Source organism: Peromyscus eremicus, chromosome 7 (genome assembly GCF_949786415.1).
Source record: "Peromyscus eremicus chromosome 7, PerEre_H2_v1, whole genome shotgun sequence".
In the NCBI taxonomy this organism is placed as follows: domain Eukaryota; kingdom Metazoa; phylum Chordata; class Mammalia; order Rodentia; family Cricetidae; genus Peromyscus; species Peromyscus eremicus.
In genome coordinates this window covers 53,653,012-53,672,380 of record NC_081422.1, presented here as the reverse complement: position 1 = coordinate 53,672,380, position 19,369 = coordinate 53,653,012, and positions in this window count along the sequence as shown.

The window sequence follows — 19,369 nt, the reverse complement described above, 5'->3', positions numbered from 1 at the left end:
TAATGGGCCATCCCATTAGACGCTTGGGAGACAGTAATGCCAAGAGCTGTGTGGACTGTGGAGGCCCAGCTAGAGAGGCTTTGAGGGAAGCAAGGACTTTCACAGCAACCGAGATGGGGCCAATTCCTGTGGTATTTTGGTAAAGAATCTGGCTGCCTGTCCTCTTGTCCTAAGAATTTGCCTGAGGCTGAACTGAAAAGTAATTTCTAATTTCTTTGGTGGAGAAGATTTCAAGACAGCCTAATAGTGACTCTGTCTCATGGTTATTAGTGATTACTCTTACACAGGTCTATATTGAAAAAGAGCAAGTTCGGCAAAAAGAAACAGAAAATGAACAGTTTGAAGAGAAAAAGAATACCATGACATTTAATATTGAAGCCAAGGTTTGTACTGAAAGAGGTAAGGAGATCAAGGTGAGGCCTGACCAGAAATGGAATAAAGGGAGGGATATCCCCAGGGCAAGACCCATCCAGCTAAACTTCCAACTTGTGAAAGGAAAAGGCCTAAGGAATTTTCTACTCCTAAAAGGTAACAACAGCCGGGCGGTGGTGGCGCACGCCTTTAATCCCAGCACTCGGGAGGCAGAGCCAGGCAGATCTCTGTGAGTTCGAGGCCAGCCTGGGCTACCAAGTGAGTTCCAGGAAAAGGCGCAAAGCTACACAGAGAAACCCTGTCTCGAAAAACAAAAACAAAAACAAAACAAACAAACAAACAAACAAACAAAAAAGGTAACAACAAAGGAGAGCTGCTGCAAATATGATTCAAAGGTGCCAAGCTCATCCCAAGCAGGCAGTGTCCTCCATGTCTGCCCGTAGAATCATGATGGATATATAAGAAAATGGCTGCTGAGACCAGGCGCTGTGTGTCTGGGCAATCCCTGAATGAAAGCCCTCTGAGGGCAAGAGGCCTTGAGAGGCCATTTCATGAAGTTGTGAAAGTGAAGCCTGGATTGTGTTGGAGACCCCAGGATGTTGGAGATGCCAGAGCCATGAGACATCTGTCAAGAAAAGCTGCAGACAGTGGAACCAGCCCGAGAGGGGGCGGTACAGTCAGCAGAGCTGGAAGGGTGGAGCCATCTAAGCCCTCTGACATCAGACATGGCACAGGCTTGGAGTTTTCCTGCTGGGCTTTGGTCTTGCTTTTGATCTAGTATTTCCTCATCATGCCCTTATTCCTCCCTTTTGGAATGGTAATGTATATTCTGTGCCATTGTATGTTGGAAGCATGTGATTTGCTTTTTGATTTTATGGGGATTTATAGTTAAGAGACTTTTGAAGCTGGACTAAATGCATTTTTCATTATGATATGGCCACGAGCCTATGGACACCAAGGAGTGGAATGTAGTAGTTTGAATGAGAATGGCCTCCATAGGCGCATATATTTGAATGCTTGGTTCCCAGTTGATGGAGCGGTTTAGGAAGAATTACAAGGTGTGGCCTCGTTAGAAGAGGTGTGCCATTGGGGGTGGGCTTTGAGGTTTCAAAAGACTCGTGTCATTCCCAGTGTGTTCTCTGCCTCCTCCTTGTGGTTCACGATGTGCGTTCTCAGCTGTTGCTCCAGAGACCTGCTGCCTGCTACCTGCTACCTCCGGTCTGCCATCATGAACTCTACCCAGTCCCAAATAAATGCTTTCTTCTATAGGTTACCTTGGTCATGGTGTTTTATTATAGCAATAGAAAAGTAACTAATACACATGCTGGTGTGTGTGTGTGTGTGTGTGTGTGTGTGTACTTATGGTATATGTCTGCATGTGAGTATAGGACATGACCACAAATGTTTGTGTGTGTGTCCACACATGCTTATAGCATGTGTGTGTTAGTGTTAATCACTCATGGCATGTGTGTCATGTCTGAGTGGGATGTATGGGAGCTTGTGTGGGGCACAAGGATGCTCATGTGTGTGCATGTCTATCCGATCATCCCTTTCTTTGTTCTTTCCTTCCTGTCACCCAAGGATTTATGGGAAATTTCAGGGAGGAGGTGGTGGCTGGGGAGGGAGACCTCAGATACAGTGTCCCTGCCCTCAGAGCAGCTCTGGAGCCAGAGGGGACAATATTTCCCAGGCTTTAAGAGCCTCCCCTGAGAGAAAAACATCCATCTGCTTGTCAGGGGGAAATGGCCTTTTGTCCAGGTCTGCAAGGACCCAAGGGCAGGGCTGGGCATGAGCTGCTCTTCTCCTGGGACTCAGCTCAGGGCATGTGACTGTGAATGACTATGTACTCTGGGACTGGCTCAGTGCAGGGCTGTGGTGGGTAAGAGTGAAGAGCTGAGGGAAGGTGGCCTGGATGAGGCTGTGCCTGGGCTGCCTCAGTTGCTGGTTGGGGATGCTGTGTAAACCTTGAGGACTGGGAAAGGGATGGTGTTCCTTTTTAATAGGCTGGGGGAAACATGGCAAGCTTGAGACCCAGAGACACTTACGACCCCGACACTAAGGCTGATAGCAGGTCGGGAAGGGAAGGCTCTGTTCAGAATTTCTCTGGGGAAAGGTCAACTTCCCTATTTCCCTACCCTCTGCTCTGCACCCTTCCCTCAGTGCGTGGGACAGCAGACAGCAGCCTGGAACAGCAGACAGCAGCCTGGAACAGCGGACAGCAGCCTGGAACAGCAGACAGCAGCCTGGAACAGCAGACAGCAGCCTGGGACAGCGGACAGCAGCCTGGAACAGCGGACAGCAGCCTGGGACAGCAGACAGCAGCCTGGGACAGCAGACAGCAGCCTGGAACAGCGGGACTCTATAAAGCTGAATGCCAGCCCCCAGGCTCCCCCTCTGGACCTTCCTTCCCACCTGGGTGGGGACAGGGCCCTCCTACTCTGCCCACCTATGACTGTGGGACTGGGAAGACCTTTCTGGGAACAGGAGGCCATACAGTGGTGGGAAAGTCTGGCACACTGCCTTGTCCCTTTCTGTCCTTTGCCCAGCCATCTGTCTTGGCCCCATGGGGAAAGTATTGTGTTTCCGGACTTCAGAAGAGTGTCCCTTCCAGTCAGGGTATCCCAGTCATATTGACACCTAAGATGCCCACTGTGGCTGCTCAGATAGCCTTTCCAGGCTTGTTCCATGTCCGGGGGAACGGGTAGAGGAAGGCCATTATGCTGGGGCCTAGGGTAGGGGTATGCGGATGATGCAAGGGAAGAGCTGTGTGATTTCTCTTTCTAGGTGTGAGTGACTCTTCAGTCTCTGAGGACAGTACATGTTCATTTGCTCATTTGTCGTACAGCCACTGAGCCCTTACTTGGAGCCACGGCCTCCTTTGCCTGGAGCATCCCATATCCCCTGGTCTTCAGTTCCCTCTTCTCTCTGGTTTGTCTCCGTGTTATAACCCAGTCACTCCAGCACATGAGATGCAGTTAAAGAGATAAGGGGTATGTGCAAGTTTTGAGTCTGATCTTTAGGGGACTCCGCAGCCTCCACTTTCTTTCCCAAAGGAGCTGTGCTCCTGGGAAGAGAGAAGAAACCCTGTGCAGAGGGAGTGGGGCCAGCCCCCCCCCCCCCAGCCCTGCCAGATATCCCAAGGCTGGGCATGAGAGTGAGGCTCTTAGTCCCTCCAATCCCAGCTGAGGCAGCAGCTGGCTGAGAGTCCATGAATGACTCAGCAGGAGCCACGTGTTGCAGGGACAAATCATCCACTGGAGCAAACACATCCTGGATTGCTGAGTTCAGGGTCCCAAGTCCTAAGTTTGGAGTTGTTTTTTTTTTTTTTTTTTTTTTTTTAATGTGTCCAGGCTGAAATAGAAATTTGTACATAGGCCTAGAGGTGCTGCTATAATAAAGTTTCATAAGTGTGGACAGACTTTGGGAACGAGTGAGGGCCGGAGGCTGGAAGGATGGTACAGAGACTGTGTTAGTGGCTGTTTGAAGGTCAGCGGGGATGGGGGGTGGGGGTGGGGGTGGGGGTGGAGGGGGGAGATGGCTCCTGGTGGATGCAGAGAGGGCAGTGTGTGCTATCTTGTGGTGGGATACCTAGTGCTATTTGGAGAGGAGACAGTGTAGACAGGAAACATGCAGACCTGGCTGAGGCGATTCCCAGGACCAGTGTTGAAATTGCCTGTTGGTTTCTTTTAGTAGCACAAGATAAGCATTGTAAAAGAGAGGGGGTCCAGGAGTTACTCAGTTTGCAGGTGGAAGGTGGAGGCTATAGAGCGAGTCCAGGACAGTCTTCCAGCAAAAGATTCTCAAAATAAGAAAGAGTGTCCATAAGGATGGATGTGTATTGAAGCAGTGAGACTTTTTGCCCTTCAGAAAGACTTAAGGTGGGACCTCGCAGATCCTTTCAGATGGATGGATGGATGAGCTTCTAACACAGCCCAAACATCTTAAAGCAGAAAAGGCCGTAGTTTGGAAAGTGTGATGGATGTGACTTTTGCAGCTGTGGAGTGGCTCCAATCATATTTATGAGAAACTCACGGAATTTGAAAGAGAAATTATCAGCAGCAACCCCTAAGTAGTTTGGATTCAAAAGTGCTATAAATAGTAAAATGAATCGAGGTCCCTAGGCTTCCAAGTTAGGTAAGAAGTATTCAGAGATGGAGCTACCCACTGAAAATATGATCACTGAAAATACGATCCACTCATCGTCAGAAAGAAAGACGCCCCAGGGGGTGGATCCCAGAGTGTAGAATGTGGAACTAAGAGTCAGGAACAATGTGAGTCAGATTTGGTGACTCCCATCTAATCCCAGCACTCAGGAGGTAAAGGCAGAAGAATCATGATTTCAAGACCAACCTGGGCTACATACTGTGTACCACGCCCACTCAGTGTGAGCCTGTCTCAAAAACAAAACACAACAAAACAATAAACAAGAGAAACAGACAAAGGATCAATAGGTCAGGGAAGTACTCTTAGCAGGGAGAGAATGGGTCCAGTCCTTTCAATTCATCAGTCTCTGGATCAACATGAACTCAACCCAAGCATTTCCATCAACTTCTGTTGCTGGATTATGTGGGGCATCAAGAATTGCTCCTCAGGGACCCTGGCCTTTTTGGGTACCACTTTTTTATGTGAAACATAGGCAGCCTCGTCGGTTTCTCTGATACTTCCAGAGTCATCTTCCCCTTTCTCCTTTTTAAAGATTTAAAATTTAATTTGTGTGTGTGTGTGTGTGTGTGTGTGTGTGTGTGTGTGTGTGTGTGCAATGTCCACAGAGGCCAGAGGTCAGATCCCCTGGGACTGCAATTACAAACAGTTGTGGGTGCTGGAGATCTAATTCTGGTCGTCTGGAAGAACAGCCAATGCTCTTAAACACTGAGCCATTGCCACAGTCCCATATGAATTAAATTTTAATTCCTACAGTCCTCTGAAGAATAGTTTTACAATTATTTAAACACAGGCCAAGAGGAGTGAATTTATTACAAAAGAGACAATGGCAAACATCTGCCCATGTTTTTCTCCTGGCTGTTACTTCTACACCATTCATTGTGACCTTGTGTTCCTTCAAGGGTTCTTTCAGGATAGTGCTCTCTGGTTACCACAAGTAAAGACTTGGTCTCTTACTGACATTTTTAATCCTTAGTAATTGTCCTTGATAAATATGTCCTTGGTTTCTAGTGTTCCTCATCATTTATATTTTAGAGGCTGGAGAGATGGCTCAGCCTGTAAGGAACTTGCCTTGTAAATGTGAGGGGATCTGAGAGCCCTCCCCAGAGTACAAATTAAAAAGCAGTGTGCACACTTGTAATCCTAGCCATGTGGAGATGGGAGGCAGAGACAGGAGGATCTCTGGAGGCTTTCTGGCTAAGTTCCCAAAGCGACACCCTGCGCTGTCTTCACACACACACACACACACACACACACACACACACACACACACAGACAGAGGGGTGTGTGTATACATATCTGTACATGTACCCATGCAAGCACGTACACACATACAGAATTCTTATTTTCCTTTTTCTCCTTGCTTATTGTTTACATTTCTCACTAGAATAGTCTCTGGGATGGTGAAGGGTTTATTTCTTATTCTATTTGCTTCTATATCTTTAGGACCCCTAACAATATCTGGAACACAGTAGGTACTCAAACATTGGTCCAATAACTGGATATGTCATTATTGAGTGAGAACGCTTCTGGGAAGTGAGCGTCTGGCTGCTGCAGGCAAGGAACCGCTCTTCTCTGGGTGAACACTTGCTCTTTAAAGCTTAGTGAACCTCTAGATGAGGCAGGGTCAGGCCTCCCGAGCCATTGCTTTAAGCCCCATTGGTCAGAAGATTTCAGACTTTGGGAAAATAATTGGAGTGGTCGGTGGACTGGAGGTAAGAACTAAAGTCAGAATCCGGATGCTCTGGGGCTGTCACTGACCTGCTGTTCTGCTCCGGTACCTTTGATCCATCTCTCCTGGCCTCTGGCTCCACAATCTCAAACTTCTCACTTGGGTGTTTAGAAGGTAGCTGTGTTCTCTCCCAGGCTCTGTTTCCCTAGGATATGGGAATTAAAAACAAAAAGTCTCAAAACCATTTTGAACTGCTTGGAGGAGGGTGCCAGCTAAGCGGAAGACGTTATTAATCAAAGACGACTCCTTTGAAAACAGTGCAGCATCACACAATCTTTCCCAATCACAGGGTGGAATTAATGAGGAGCTTGCTCAGGATTCACAGCTTCAAAATGATCTTCCAGGTGGCCAAAGGAAATTCACATTTACACTTCCATCGGAAGCCCCTCTATAGACAGTGTGAAGAGGAGGGCTTAATTTTCTGAGATCACAAATGGCCATCCCTTCCCGAGAAGAAGAGAACCCTTGATAAAGACCTCCTGGTATCTGGGGGCCCTCCTGCTAATTAGAAAAGTGCATCTAATTTCACGGAGTTCAGCTCGTATTAATTTATTCTGGGCTTGTTGGTAATGAAGCCATGTGTTTGTTTCTTAAGAGGGAAACATCAGAGAGGAAAAGAATGGGTGTGAGCTTGTGCTGCCCACTCCTTCTCCTTCTGTTAATCGAGGGAGTAACATACAACTATCCATACTACCCTGCCCCCAAGGCAGCACTGTGACTCCAGTGTGGTTAGTCCAGAGTAGGAAGTCTGTTTTAATATGACTAAAACACTAGTTGAGTAGGGTCCCCAAGCCATGAATCATGAGCGTACCTTCAGTGTTGACCAAAATTTGTGTAACTGTTTCTACAGACACAGTCCAATTGATGTCACCCCAACTTCTCGTCAGCACTTACATTTCCCTGCTATGATTGGCCAGTATCCCTTGGCTTAAAATACTAACCATGGCTAATGTTAAGCAAATCTACTTATATCTTCAGAAGCAGGTGGTGAGTATTGGGCACACACTGGGACCTAACACTGTTCAGTATTTCTACCTCTTTACTGAATCCGGTTTTCAAGGCCTGGGTTGTCATTTCATTCAGCCATGTGCTTGTGTTTTCTTGGGCATCACTCAGGTACTTATTCTCTTGGAGTTCATTGAGCTATTTGTTCGTGTTTTCTTTAAACTCCTTGAAATTTTTGATGACGCTTTTAAGGTTTTTTCAAAGGTCTATGTCCTTGAGGTTCATCTAGGTAGCTCCCATTGGAGAATACTTCAATAGGACTGGTGGGGTTTTTTGGGGGGTGGGGGAAGGCACATACTGTCTTGGCCTTTCGTATTATTTGTGTATTTGTCATGAGACGGGGGCATGTACTCTTGTTTCATTGGTTGTATACCAGGTGTGAGATTCTAGGCTGCGTCAGACTGGACCAGAGCATAGGATGTGTGACCCAGACGAGGCCTGGAGGTGGGCCAGGGTCAGATGGGCTCACCAGACTGGGCCGGTGCACAGGTGTGTGGCTGGGGCCAAGCCTGGAGTTTGGGAATGTGCAGATGACGTAACACTTCTGCCTCGAGCTGACTTGACTGCTACTCCCATGAGGCTTTGGGTTGTATCCAGGAAGATGTTCTGGCCCCATCTTGGATGCCAGAGCCTCTAGCTTTCCTTAGTTCTAAGTTTTTTTCACAGCCTGCCGAGACTAGTCTGCTCCAGAACTTTACATTTATTTAGACACATACCGACCTTCACTAATCTCTAGGGCACAGATGGGTCATACTCTGACACCTAGGTCAATGTCGTTCCATGATTACAGGTTAATGAAGGGAGGTTTCGACAAGCCTCTCCGGGTAGACGTTTCCTCCCTAGCTGGAAACATACACACCTGGGAAGAAGAGTGCAGAGGGCCGTGTGCATTAGCAGCTCTTCTGATGCCGTAACAAAACACCGGCTAAAAGCAACTTAAGGAGGTTTTTACCTAAACTCTGAAGTCTGGATTTCTCTGATGGTGTGGGGCTGGCGTTTCCATGCGGCAGCAGAGGCGCCCCACCCCCCAAGTGGGGCAACGTCTACTGCAGTTTGCCATGGTCCCACCAGGACCCCCTACAGGGTCACATTTGCTGAGGGCAGAACTGTATGACCTCCCTTCCTCCAATGCTCCCCCCCCCCCCCCCGCAAAGCTCCCCTTTGTGGCTTTTTTATTGAGTCTTTATGCTGAACTCTGGACCAGCTGCAGAGAGAGAGAAAGAGAGAAAGGAAGGGAGTGAAGAGGAGGAGAGGGAGGGTTATAGACTAGCCCCTTGGTACAAATGGGAAAACGGTCTAACTCTTGCTTGCTGGATGAACTGGTCCCTCAGATCTAGTAGCTTGCACAGCCCTCCCCATACCTCAGGAAAGAGAAGCTGCTCTCTCCACTTTCAGGACCCAGGGAGGGCCTTCCTCACCCGATGAGGGTGCTGAGGCCTAGGATTTCAGCAAGCCAGTTGGAGAGTGTCCATGTGTCGGGGACAGCTGGGCACAGCCTCCCTGTCCTGGCTGCACACCTGTTGGAAGTTATATTTGGAACAGTAAATCTTGGGGAACGGAGAGAGAAGCCAACGGGGAAAGGGGGAGGGAAAAAAAGAAAGATGAAACCCAGAACAGGATGTTAATCCTGGAGCAGCAAAGCCACAGACACCGCGGGGCTGCTCCTTAAGGGCAGAGAGGGATGGTGGGGCCATGGACATGGGGCTGGGGAGGGCCAGTGGACTCATACTGGAATTAGAAAAAACCGGCTGCTGATGTGACCAGAGAGGCGTTAACTCTGTGCTAGCACAAAGGCTTCTCCTGAGAACCATATATCCATATAAACATCCGTTTCCTGTCTGGGTGCACATGCAGGAGTGTATGGAGGCCAGGAGTTGATGGCAAGTGTCTTTCTCTAACTTTGTTCATTTTGTTTCCTGTGACAGGGTCCCTTACCCACCCTGGAGCTTCCCTACTAGGCTAAGCTGCTGGCCAGCAAGCTCCAGGAATCTCCCACCTGCCCAGCATTGGGACTGCAGACACATGCCTTCATGCCTGGCTTTTTATGTGGGTACTGGGGATCTGAACATTAAACTTGTGACTTTGAGGTCTGATATGGGAGAGTTATAAGGTGAATATTATGCAAATCTGGATCACTGCGGGACTTCCACTTTGATCTGGCAACCTACAACGAGCTACAAGGACAATGGCAGAGCTAATTTAAAGAGACCGTTGCAGTGTAAACAGCAATAACAGCAGCCAGATCAGGGGGGACAGGGTGAAGGACTGACCACAAGACCTTCCCCCCCAACAGAAAGCCCAGCAGTGGTTTACAGTGTTGCTAAGGGCCGTGTGACAGACAGGTTCCCCGCAGAGGGCACAGCTGGAGTCCGGGTAATTTTAGTTTATGAACAACACAGTTTAGTAACCCTCCATGACTCACTCATTAGCTTAGCAGCGAGTAACCTTCAGTAGACCCAACCCATGAGTCACTTGCCTGCAAGAATGAAAAGAAAGGCCTTGGCCCTGTGGATCATGTTCCTGTGGCCTGGCGGGGAGCCGCAGGCCACCGTGTGCACACTGCTCTGACAAGTGGGTCTCGCCTACAGGAAGGCTTGTCTCTCTCATTATCTGTTCTCCAGATAGTACAGTATCATCAGAAACCGCTGTACCGATCCGACCCCCGACCCGTCAGTGTACAAACAGGCCTTATTGATCCCCATCTCGGAGCCTGTTTCCTTGACGACATACTCCCTCCAGCTATGACCACAATTCCTTCCTTGCCCCTGCAACAAAACTTCTCAAAAGAGCTGTTTATTTGGTCTATCCACAGGGTTAACCCACTGAAGACAGATATGTATTATATTTGAGGGCTGCAGAGATTTCTCAGGGTTTAAAGTGCTTACCATGCAGATAGGAGGCCCTGAGGTGGGATCCCAAGATCTCAGGAAATGCTGGGTAGGTGTGGTGGCCCGCCTCTAATTCTAGCCTCAGAAGGTGGGAAAAGGGAGTCCCCAAAGCAAGCTGGCTAACAAGACTAGCTCTATTGGCAAGCTCTGGGTTTGACTGAGAGGCCCTGGTTCAATGAATGAGGTAGAAGAGTGATCATCCACTCTGACATCGACCCTAGGCCTCCACAGGCTGTGTACAAACCCATATACACAGGTGTGCACATATATGCAAACATGCACACACATGGATGACACACACAAGTGGAAAAAGAAAAATGTGACAAAATTTGACTCTAACACGCATAGACTTCTGTTGTCTATCTAGAGACTGTACATAAGGTGCTGGAGGATGAGCACAGGCCGTGTGCAAATCTGGCATCATTTTGTATAGATTTTGGTACCTAAGGAGGGTCCTGAACCAACTCCTATGGATAACAGGACCAAATGTAGGGTCCCCAATTCTTTCATTTTGTTTTGGCCTATTCATTCATCTGTTCTCTCTCTCCCCATCCCTACTTCTGGTCTATTCTAAAAGGTTTTGGTTCCTAGCTTCCCTCAAAGCATCGTTTTCCAGGCTGCCTTCTCCCACAAATGCCCCTATCATTCTTGTTAGCATTGTTAAAACCATACCAGTCCATCTCTGTTTGTCCATACTCACCCAGGTTTTGAAGTTGAGTCTCGGACTGGAAGTTACCAGTGGCCAATGCCCTCGATATTGCTGAGTCCACTTATAAATACCGTTAGTCTGTTCTCTGATTTTCTAGCAGTCTTTTATAGGGGTGGTTTTATTAAAGTGTAACTTTAAGTAATAAACTGCACACATGTAAAGCATGCAAATGACTACGCTTTTCTTTGCATACAGCCATGAAGCCATCACATCATGCAAGGTCATGAACATCTCCACTGTGCCCCTAAATTTCCCCATGCCCGAGTGTAATCCCCCTCTCCTGCGTTTCACATCATCTCCTACCGCACATGGATTACAATTTTTTGTTGTATAAAAAGTAACCACATCTATTATTGTCTTAAAACAATAGACATTTATCACTTCCTGTTTCTTCTGGGGCAAGAGCGTGAGGATAAGTGGCCTGAAGGATTTGCATCAAAGGTTGTGATCAGGGCATTGACTGAGCCTGTGATCTTGTCTAACAACTTGACTGGAGGCATCTGCACCCATGTTCACAGTGGGAAAAATTTAGTTTCTCACAGCTGTTGAACTGAGGGTTTCATTTTCTCATTAGCTATTAGCTGGAGGCCTCAGTCAGTTTCTCGCCATATGGACCTATTTTTTGAACATGGTAGTTAATTTCATCAGGGGTGTGTGTGTGTGTGTATGAGAGACAGAGACAGAGACAGAGACAGAGACAGAGACAGAGAGGAGTGCATACATACTAGCCAGCAATATGGAGCCCACCATCTGTTTATAAATTTAATCTCAAAACTGGAATAATTTTAAAACATTCTGTTCATTAGATTTTTACATCATTCTGTTCATTAGAAGTGAGTCACTCTTTGGGGCAGGAGAGATGGCTCAATAGTTAAGAGCATTCATTGCACTTCCCAAGTTCAGTTCCCATCACACACACACACACACACACACACACACACACACACACACGCACGCACGCACATGCATACGTACACTAGTTACTCTAATGTCCAGCCAACGTTCCAGGTGTGACTTCTAGGACATGGTAGCAAGAGGGAGCCACTGAAGAGGTAGCCTATCACAACCACCAACCAGTTCTCTGTCACTGCAGAGTCGTCGTGTTTTCTAGAGCTTTATTAAGGTGCAGTCATTCAGTGTGTATTCTTTTTTGTCTATCTTCATTCACTCAGCTATTTATTCTGTTTTATTTCTGTTGCATTTATTAATTATTCGGTTTTCATTGCTGAATAGCATTCCATTATTATAAATATCTCACAATTTGCTTATCCAACCACTTGCTGATCAGTGTTCATAGTTTTTGGTTATTACAAGTAAACCACACACCCATACACATAAATAAAAATTAGTCTTTAAAAACCAGTTGTTTTATAACTGTGTAGTGACAACTCTGTAATTTTAATTTCTGTTTCCCTGGTGACTAGTCTTACTGAAAACCATCATGTGCTCATTCACTACCCACATATCTTTGGTGAAGTGACGGTTCACATCATTTGTCCATTTTAAAATTAGGTTATTTATCGCTGGGCGGTGGTGGCGCACACCTTTAATCCCAGCACTTGGGAGGCAGAGCCAGGCGGATCTCTGTGAGTTCGAGGCCAGCCTGGACTACCAAGTGAGTTCCAGGAAAGGCGCAAAGCTACACAGGGAAACCCTGTCTCGAAAAACCAAAAACCAAAAAAAAAAAAAAAAAAAAAAAAAAAATTAGGTTATTTATTTAGTTTTGAGAGTTCTTTGGATGCATGTCTATTATAGTTTAAATCGGAAACACCTCCCATCGGCTCATGCTTTGAACTCCTGGAGCTAGGCAGCCTGTAGGTATGGAGGTAGGTCCATAGAGGTGCCTTTGAAGGCTATACATGACCCCTGCTGCTTGCTCTGCCCCCGGTCCCTGTGATGCAAACAGTTTTTGCATTGCTCTTCTCTCCAGGAACTGGGCCACTGGGGGCCGTGCCTTCCCCATCACGACAGACAAGGATCCTCTGAAACCCTGAGTGAAGTAAGTCTTCCATCTTACGTTGTGTCCATCAGGTATTGCTGCAGGTACATAGCGCACATGATATTATTTTTATTTTCAGCCTGTAGTTTGTCTTTTATTCCCATAACATCATTTTTCAAAGATAGTAAAATGTAATTTTCATGAAGCCTAACTAACTCATATCTAGGCAATCTTTGCCTAATCCAAGGTCACAGTGAATCTCTCTTGCAACTTCGTCTACGAAGTCTACAGTTTTAGTGTTTACTTTTAAACCTATGATTCATTTTGAGTTAATTATTTTATAAATGATGCAAAGTATGAATGGTTTCCATGCCGGTTAAGACTATCTCCGCTGAATTCTCTCACATTCCGTCTCTGGAATCAGTTGTCTGTGGATATGCAGATCGACTTCTGGTTCAGCTGTTCAATCGATCTCTCTCTGCAGCGCATGATGAGGACAATTGCAGCTGTACAGCAAATCTTACGATTATGCAGTGTTGACCCTTGAACTTTGCTCTTCCTTTACAAAGCCTTCATGGTCCTTCTGGGTCTCTTGTATTTCAATACGGATTTTAGAATCCACTTGTCCATTTCTAAAGGAAAAGCCTGCTGGGATTTTGAGTGGGATTGCACCAAATCTGTCCATTGATTTAGGGAGAAGTAACCCAGAGAGCCATCCAACCCATGACCATAGACTATATCTCTCCATTTGTTTAGGCTTACTTTAATTTTTCCTATCAATGTTGCATAGATTTCAGTGTTTAAGTCTTTAATATATCTTTCAGATTTATTCTTAAGCATTTCATATTTGTTTATATACTGTAGGTGTTTTTTTTAATGCCAGTGTCTGACTGTTCATTGCTGTTATCTAGAAGCATAATTGATTTTTTTTGGCATATTGATTTTATATCCTGCAAACAATGCTAACTAGCTATTGATTCTGGTGGGGATTTGTTTTGCAGATTCCATTAGATTTTCAATATAGCAGATCATATCACTTACACATAAAGACTAGATGCCTTTTATATCTTCTCTTGGCCCCACTGCTCAGGCTAGGACCACTAACTTAATGTTGAATAAAAAGTAGGGAAAATAGACATGTTTGCTTTGCCCTGATCTTAGGGGTATGTACGTGTGTGACAGACTGTCTAACATTAGCTATAGCTTTTCATAGATTTTCTTTGTTAAGCTGAAGAAATGTTTTCTATCTGTATCTTGCTGTGGGTTTTCAAATAAGAGGATGTTGGATTTTGTCCAATTATTTTTCTGTATCTATTGCAATGATGACATCTTTTTTTCCTTTTTTGTTTATTAATATGGTGAGTCATGCTGATTGACTTCCTCATTCCTTGCATAAATTCCACTTGGTCTTGATGCATTTTATCCTTCTTTAATATATTGTTAATTGGATTTACTAAAATTTTATTTGGAATGTATACATTTACTATCGTGATGGATATTGGTCTAGCACAGTGGTTCTCAACCTTCCTAATGCTGTGACCCTTCAATACAGTCCCTCATGTTATGGTGACCCCCCAACCATAAAATTATTTTCATTGCTACTCCATAACTGTTATGTCATACTGTTATGAATCATAATGTAAATGTCTGCTATGCAGTATATCAGATGTTCGACCTCTATGAAAGGGTCGTTTGACTCCCCAAGGGAGTCTCAACCCACAGGTTGAGAATCACTGGTCTTGCATCTCTTTTTGATGTCTCTGCTTTTGGTGTCGGGGTAAGGTCACCTCCCAGAATGAGTTGGAAGTATGCTTTCCTCTTAGGTTCTTTTGAAAGAGTCCGTGTGCCATTGGTAGTTCCCCCTCACTCATGTTTCGTATAATGCTCAGTGGATGTCAGTCGTCCTGTTAGGAGAAGCATTCCCGAAGGAGTAACTGGGTCTGGAGGTCAAGGGTTCAGGGAACCCTGACTTGTTGAAAGCTCTGAACTGGAGCATTGTACAGTGAGGCAGCTTCCGTTCACCTTAAACGAGTCCTCACTGACTGGGCGTGGGTTGCTGCCTGTGGCAAAAAGCATCCGCCTTGCTGGTCTTTCTCTCTGCCCGGTCCTCCATTACTCCCAGCTTTACCCTCTGCCTCTGTCACTGATTCTTCAACCTGTGACCCCACCTGAACTTCCCCCCTACCCTCCCAAGCCTCCATCTTTCTGTCTTCTCTACCCCATAGTGAAAGCAAGCCTTTTTGATTCTGAGTTCGTCCAGGTTTAACAGGTAATAGAAACCATTTAAAATACAGGAGGTGAATGCTGGGGACTCAGACAGGTTAAGGAAGGGCTGAGAAACGTAGGACAGTGGGACAGCTCCAAAGGTGACAGCCTCACTGTACAAGGCACCAGCTGCCACTGCAGAGGCGTCTAATTTCCCCCCACATGCCAGCCCTTCAGGTCTTCAGGGAGGCGTGTTTTGCTCCCTTCCACATCCTCTCTAACAAATGTCTCCAGGTTTTTCTTGTCTGTGAAGCAGCAAGCTCTGGTGGGAGGAAAGAAGCTTCCCTGGAAAGTGTCAGTCAGTTTTCCTCCGGTGCACAGATGCCTCAGCGGCCAACTTAATGAGGTCAGGGTTTCAGTCCGTAACCGATTGGCTTGCAGCCTTGAGTCTGTGGGGAAGTAGGGCATGGGAGATGCGTGCGGCAAAGGAAGCTGCTTTACTTCATGGTGTGTGTGTGTGTGTGTGTGTGTGTGTGTGTGTGTGTGTGTGTGTGAGACAGAGAGAGAGAGAGAGAGAGAGAGAGAGAGAGAGAGAGAGAGAGAGAGAGAGAGAGAGTCAATGGCCTACCACTACCCTTTTGGAAACTATAGGTGAGTCAGTGTGGCAAAACAGCTGTTAGCAGATTTTCCGTGGCATGAGGAATGCAAGGGCGAAAGGGACGCCCAGCTTGCTGCCTCAGCACTGGGAAGGGGCGACGCCATTTGGTGCAGTGCTGATAGGGACTATCTAAACTGTAGACTGCTTGTGATATGAAAGTGAGGGCAGAAAAGGGATCATTAGGAATATTTGAGTAATATCAAAGTACAAGATTCCTCTGGAGTACCAAGATGAGAAGACCAGGAAGTGGTTGGATGTATGAGCTAGAATCTTGGGGGCTTGGTGCGGTCTAAAGACATCAACTTGCAAACCTTCTGAGGTTGGTCAAAACCTTGGGAGTCTGTGGACCTGGTAAAGAAAGCATCATGGTGGAAAGTGGATCCCTGGGAAATGCCAATTCTTAAGAAGCAGAAAGAGGAAATAGGGGTGGAAGCCCTGGGGAAGAGACCTCGAAGCAAGCTCTGTAGAACTGAGGGAGTCATCTCTTTCTGACCCGTTATCAGCACAAACATCAAACAAACTTGAGCGTTAGGCTCTGCGGAATTTGGGGGCTAGGAAACAGTGTTCAGGAAGAACAGTGGGACACCAGGTTAGAGAGGGTGCACATGCATATGGGGGGCCTGAGTTTGATGTGAGGGGTCATTGCTAAACACTCCCCCATCTCATTCACGGAGGCAAGGTGTGTCAGTCAAATCAGAGCTTGCCATATGGCTCATCTCTCTAGCCAGCTTGCTCTGGGGGATCCCCGTCTCTGCCTTCTGAGGCTGGTATTACCAATGGGCTACAGCACACAGCCAGCATTCCCTAGGTTCTGGGAATCTGAACTCCGGTCCTTACCCTCACACAGCAAATGCTTTTACCACTGATTCATCTCTTCAGCTCCAACTGTGAGTTTTAAAAATGTGTGTGATAAAGGTTTTAAAGAAATGTGTGTCTGTGTGTCTGTGTGTCTGTGAGTACAGGTGCCCACAGAGGCCAGAGGAAGGTGTTGTGTGTCCCTAGAGCTGGAGTTAGTTACAGGCAGTTGTGTGTGCTGGGAGCCAAACTTGGGTCCTCTGGAAGAGCAGTGCATATTCCTAACTGCTGAGCTATCTTTCTAAGCCCCTAAAATAGCTTTGAGATATGTCTTACAGAAAACATATCTCACACAAAATTTGCCTGTAGATAGCGTAGTTTTTTATTTTTTTTATTTTTTTTGTATTTGCCTTCCTACCTTGTCTTGGCAAGATTCAGCAGTCCTTTGTTTTGTGTCCTGCTTGTCCACTTTGGACAGCAAACTGTCAGCACAATATCCACAGTATTATGAAGCTATAACCATGATATAATTTTAGAACATTTTGTTTTGTCTTTTTCAATACAGGTTTTCTCTGTGTATCTCTGGCTGTCCTGGAACTCACTCTGTAGACCAGGCTGGCCTTGAACTCACAGAGATCTACCTGCCTCTGCCTTCTGAGGATTACAGGTGTGTGCTACCACTGCCCAGCTATTTTAGAACATTTTCAGTACCCCATAGGGAAATTCTAGACCCATTAGTAAACAGATAATTAGACAAATCATCTAGACACATGCTGATTCCTACCTCTATCTCTGCTTCCCAGGGTACCACTAATCTACTCTCTGTCTCTGTTTCTTCTGGATATTTCATGTAAATGAAGCTTTTTTTAAAATGTCTGGCTCCATACAGTTAGCAGAACATGTTTAAAGTTCATCCATGTCATAGCATATACTGTTATTTCAATTTTTATTGTCCAGTAATATTCTACCATGCAAATATGCTGTTTAATTTATCTATCAGTTGAATGGATGTGTGAATTCTTCCCCCTTTGGGAGTCTGTAAGTAATGCTTTATGAACATGAATGCCTACATTTTTGTGGGGGCACCTGTTTCAATTCTTTCAGGTAAGCCACTAGGAATAGAATTGTTGAATTATAGGTTCACAATGTTTAACATTTCAGGAAACTGCTGTTCTGTTTTCTGAAGTGTTTTTTTTTTTTTTACTAATTTACATTGCCACCAGCGATGTTTAAGGGTCCCAGCTTCTCCTCCCCCATCACAAACATTGCTATCACTTATATTTTTTACATCTATGAGCCATCCTAGGAAGTATGAAGTAGAAATGTGATCAGGTTTCAATTTACATCTCTCTAATAATCAGTCATTCCGAGCATCTCATCACAGGTGGATTGGCCATTGTAGATCTTTTATGAAGGAGCTGTAAGAGATCGTGGTCTCCTCTTGGCATTAGCAGATGCAAATATTCTTTTCATTTCATGGGCTGTCATTTCACCTTGATTATAATATCCTTGGAAACATAAACCTATTTTTTGATGGGATCTAGTTTATGTGTCTTCTTTGTGTTACTTGTGTCTTTGGTGTCCTAACTATGAATTGCTTTCTGAAGTTCAAAATGTGGGATGTAATCCCCTCATGTGGTGGTATTTAGAGGCGAGACTTCCAGAGATCGTTAGAATAAGTTGACAACGGGGTTCTCATGAAAAGGACCAGTGTCAGAATCCTTGTCTCATGTCTGACCTTGGTGGAAAGCTGTTCAGTATTTCTCTATTAAAACATGAGTTGTGAGTGTTCTCCAGGAGGGAATGTTTCAGGAGAAGGAGATAGCACCACGAGGCATGCATGGAGGCTGAACCCGCTGTCCACCTTGAATGTCCCAGGCCCTAGCTCACACCGAGGGCTAGGATGCCCACCTTTTCTTTTTATAGCGACCTGGGACACTCCTCCTGGCACCAGAATAACAAGACTTTCTCTTTTTCTCCCTTTAAGAAACTCAGTTTTGGGGTTGGGGATTTAGCTCAGTGGTAGAGTGCTTGCCTAGCAAGCACAAGGCCCTGGGTTCGGGTCCTCAGCTCCAGAAAAAAAAAAAAAAAAAAAGAAACTCAGTTTTAAATACAGTCCTGGCACGTGGTGAGAGATGCAGCCATACAGTTAATGAGTCTCTGGTGGGGACAATTATAGCCTAGAATGTAACTTGGCTTAGTCCTCTCCTGCTCATGTGCACTGTCTGATTCAGTCCTACACACCCACTCACAATTATAATCCTGTTCTCTGAGAAAATGCCATACCCAGCTCCGACTGGCATCAGGCCCAGCATGGAGCGCACACACATACACACAGGTACACAAATGCCTTCGGGGCACTTACATGCTCAGAAACATGTTTTGTAATAGATACATGTGGGAGTCCAGCTCCTACCTTTCCCACCTTTTTGAGGGTTCTTAGGAGGAGGAGAGAGGGATAAGAAAATATTAGATAGAGAGATCTAGATGATGAGTAGAAAGACAGAAACACAGAATAGCTTCGGGAGGGCCTGGATCAATACCTAACAGCCTCGAAGGTTTATTGAAAAGGCTTTTTGTAACATGCCAAGGGGAGAGACAAAAGACCTTCCCCTTGCAAGATCAAAGCACACCATACAGCCAATTGTAGACCCTTCCAAACACCTGGTAAACTTGTCCGTGGCCAGATCATCTCCTTACGCAGCCCTGCTGTGTAAAGCAAGCTCAGATTCTCTGACCCTGAGTAAGTTCTCACGAAGAAACCTCTGTGGGCTCCCACAGATATATTTGGGGTGTCTTTCCAGACAACTCCGGCTTCTTAGGAAGGACTTTCCATTGTACCCGCTGAAGATGTAGGTCAGGCTGTCTGCCTGCAGCAGGTGCTTCTGTCTCGCTCTCTGCTATC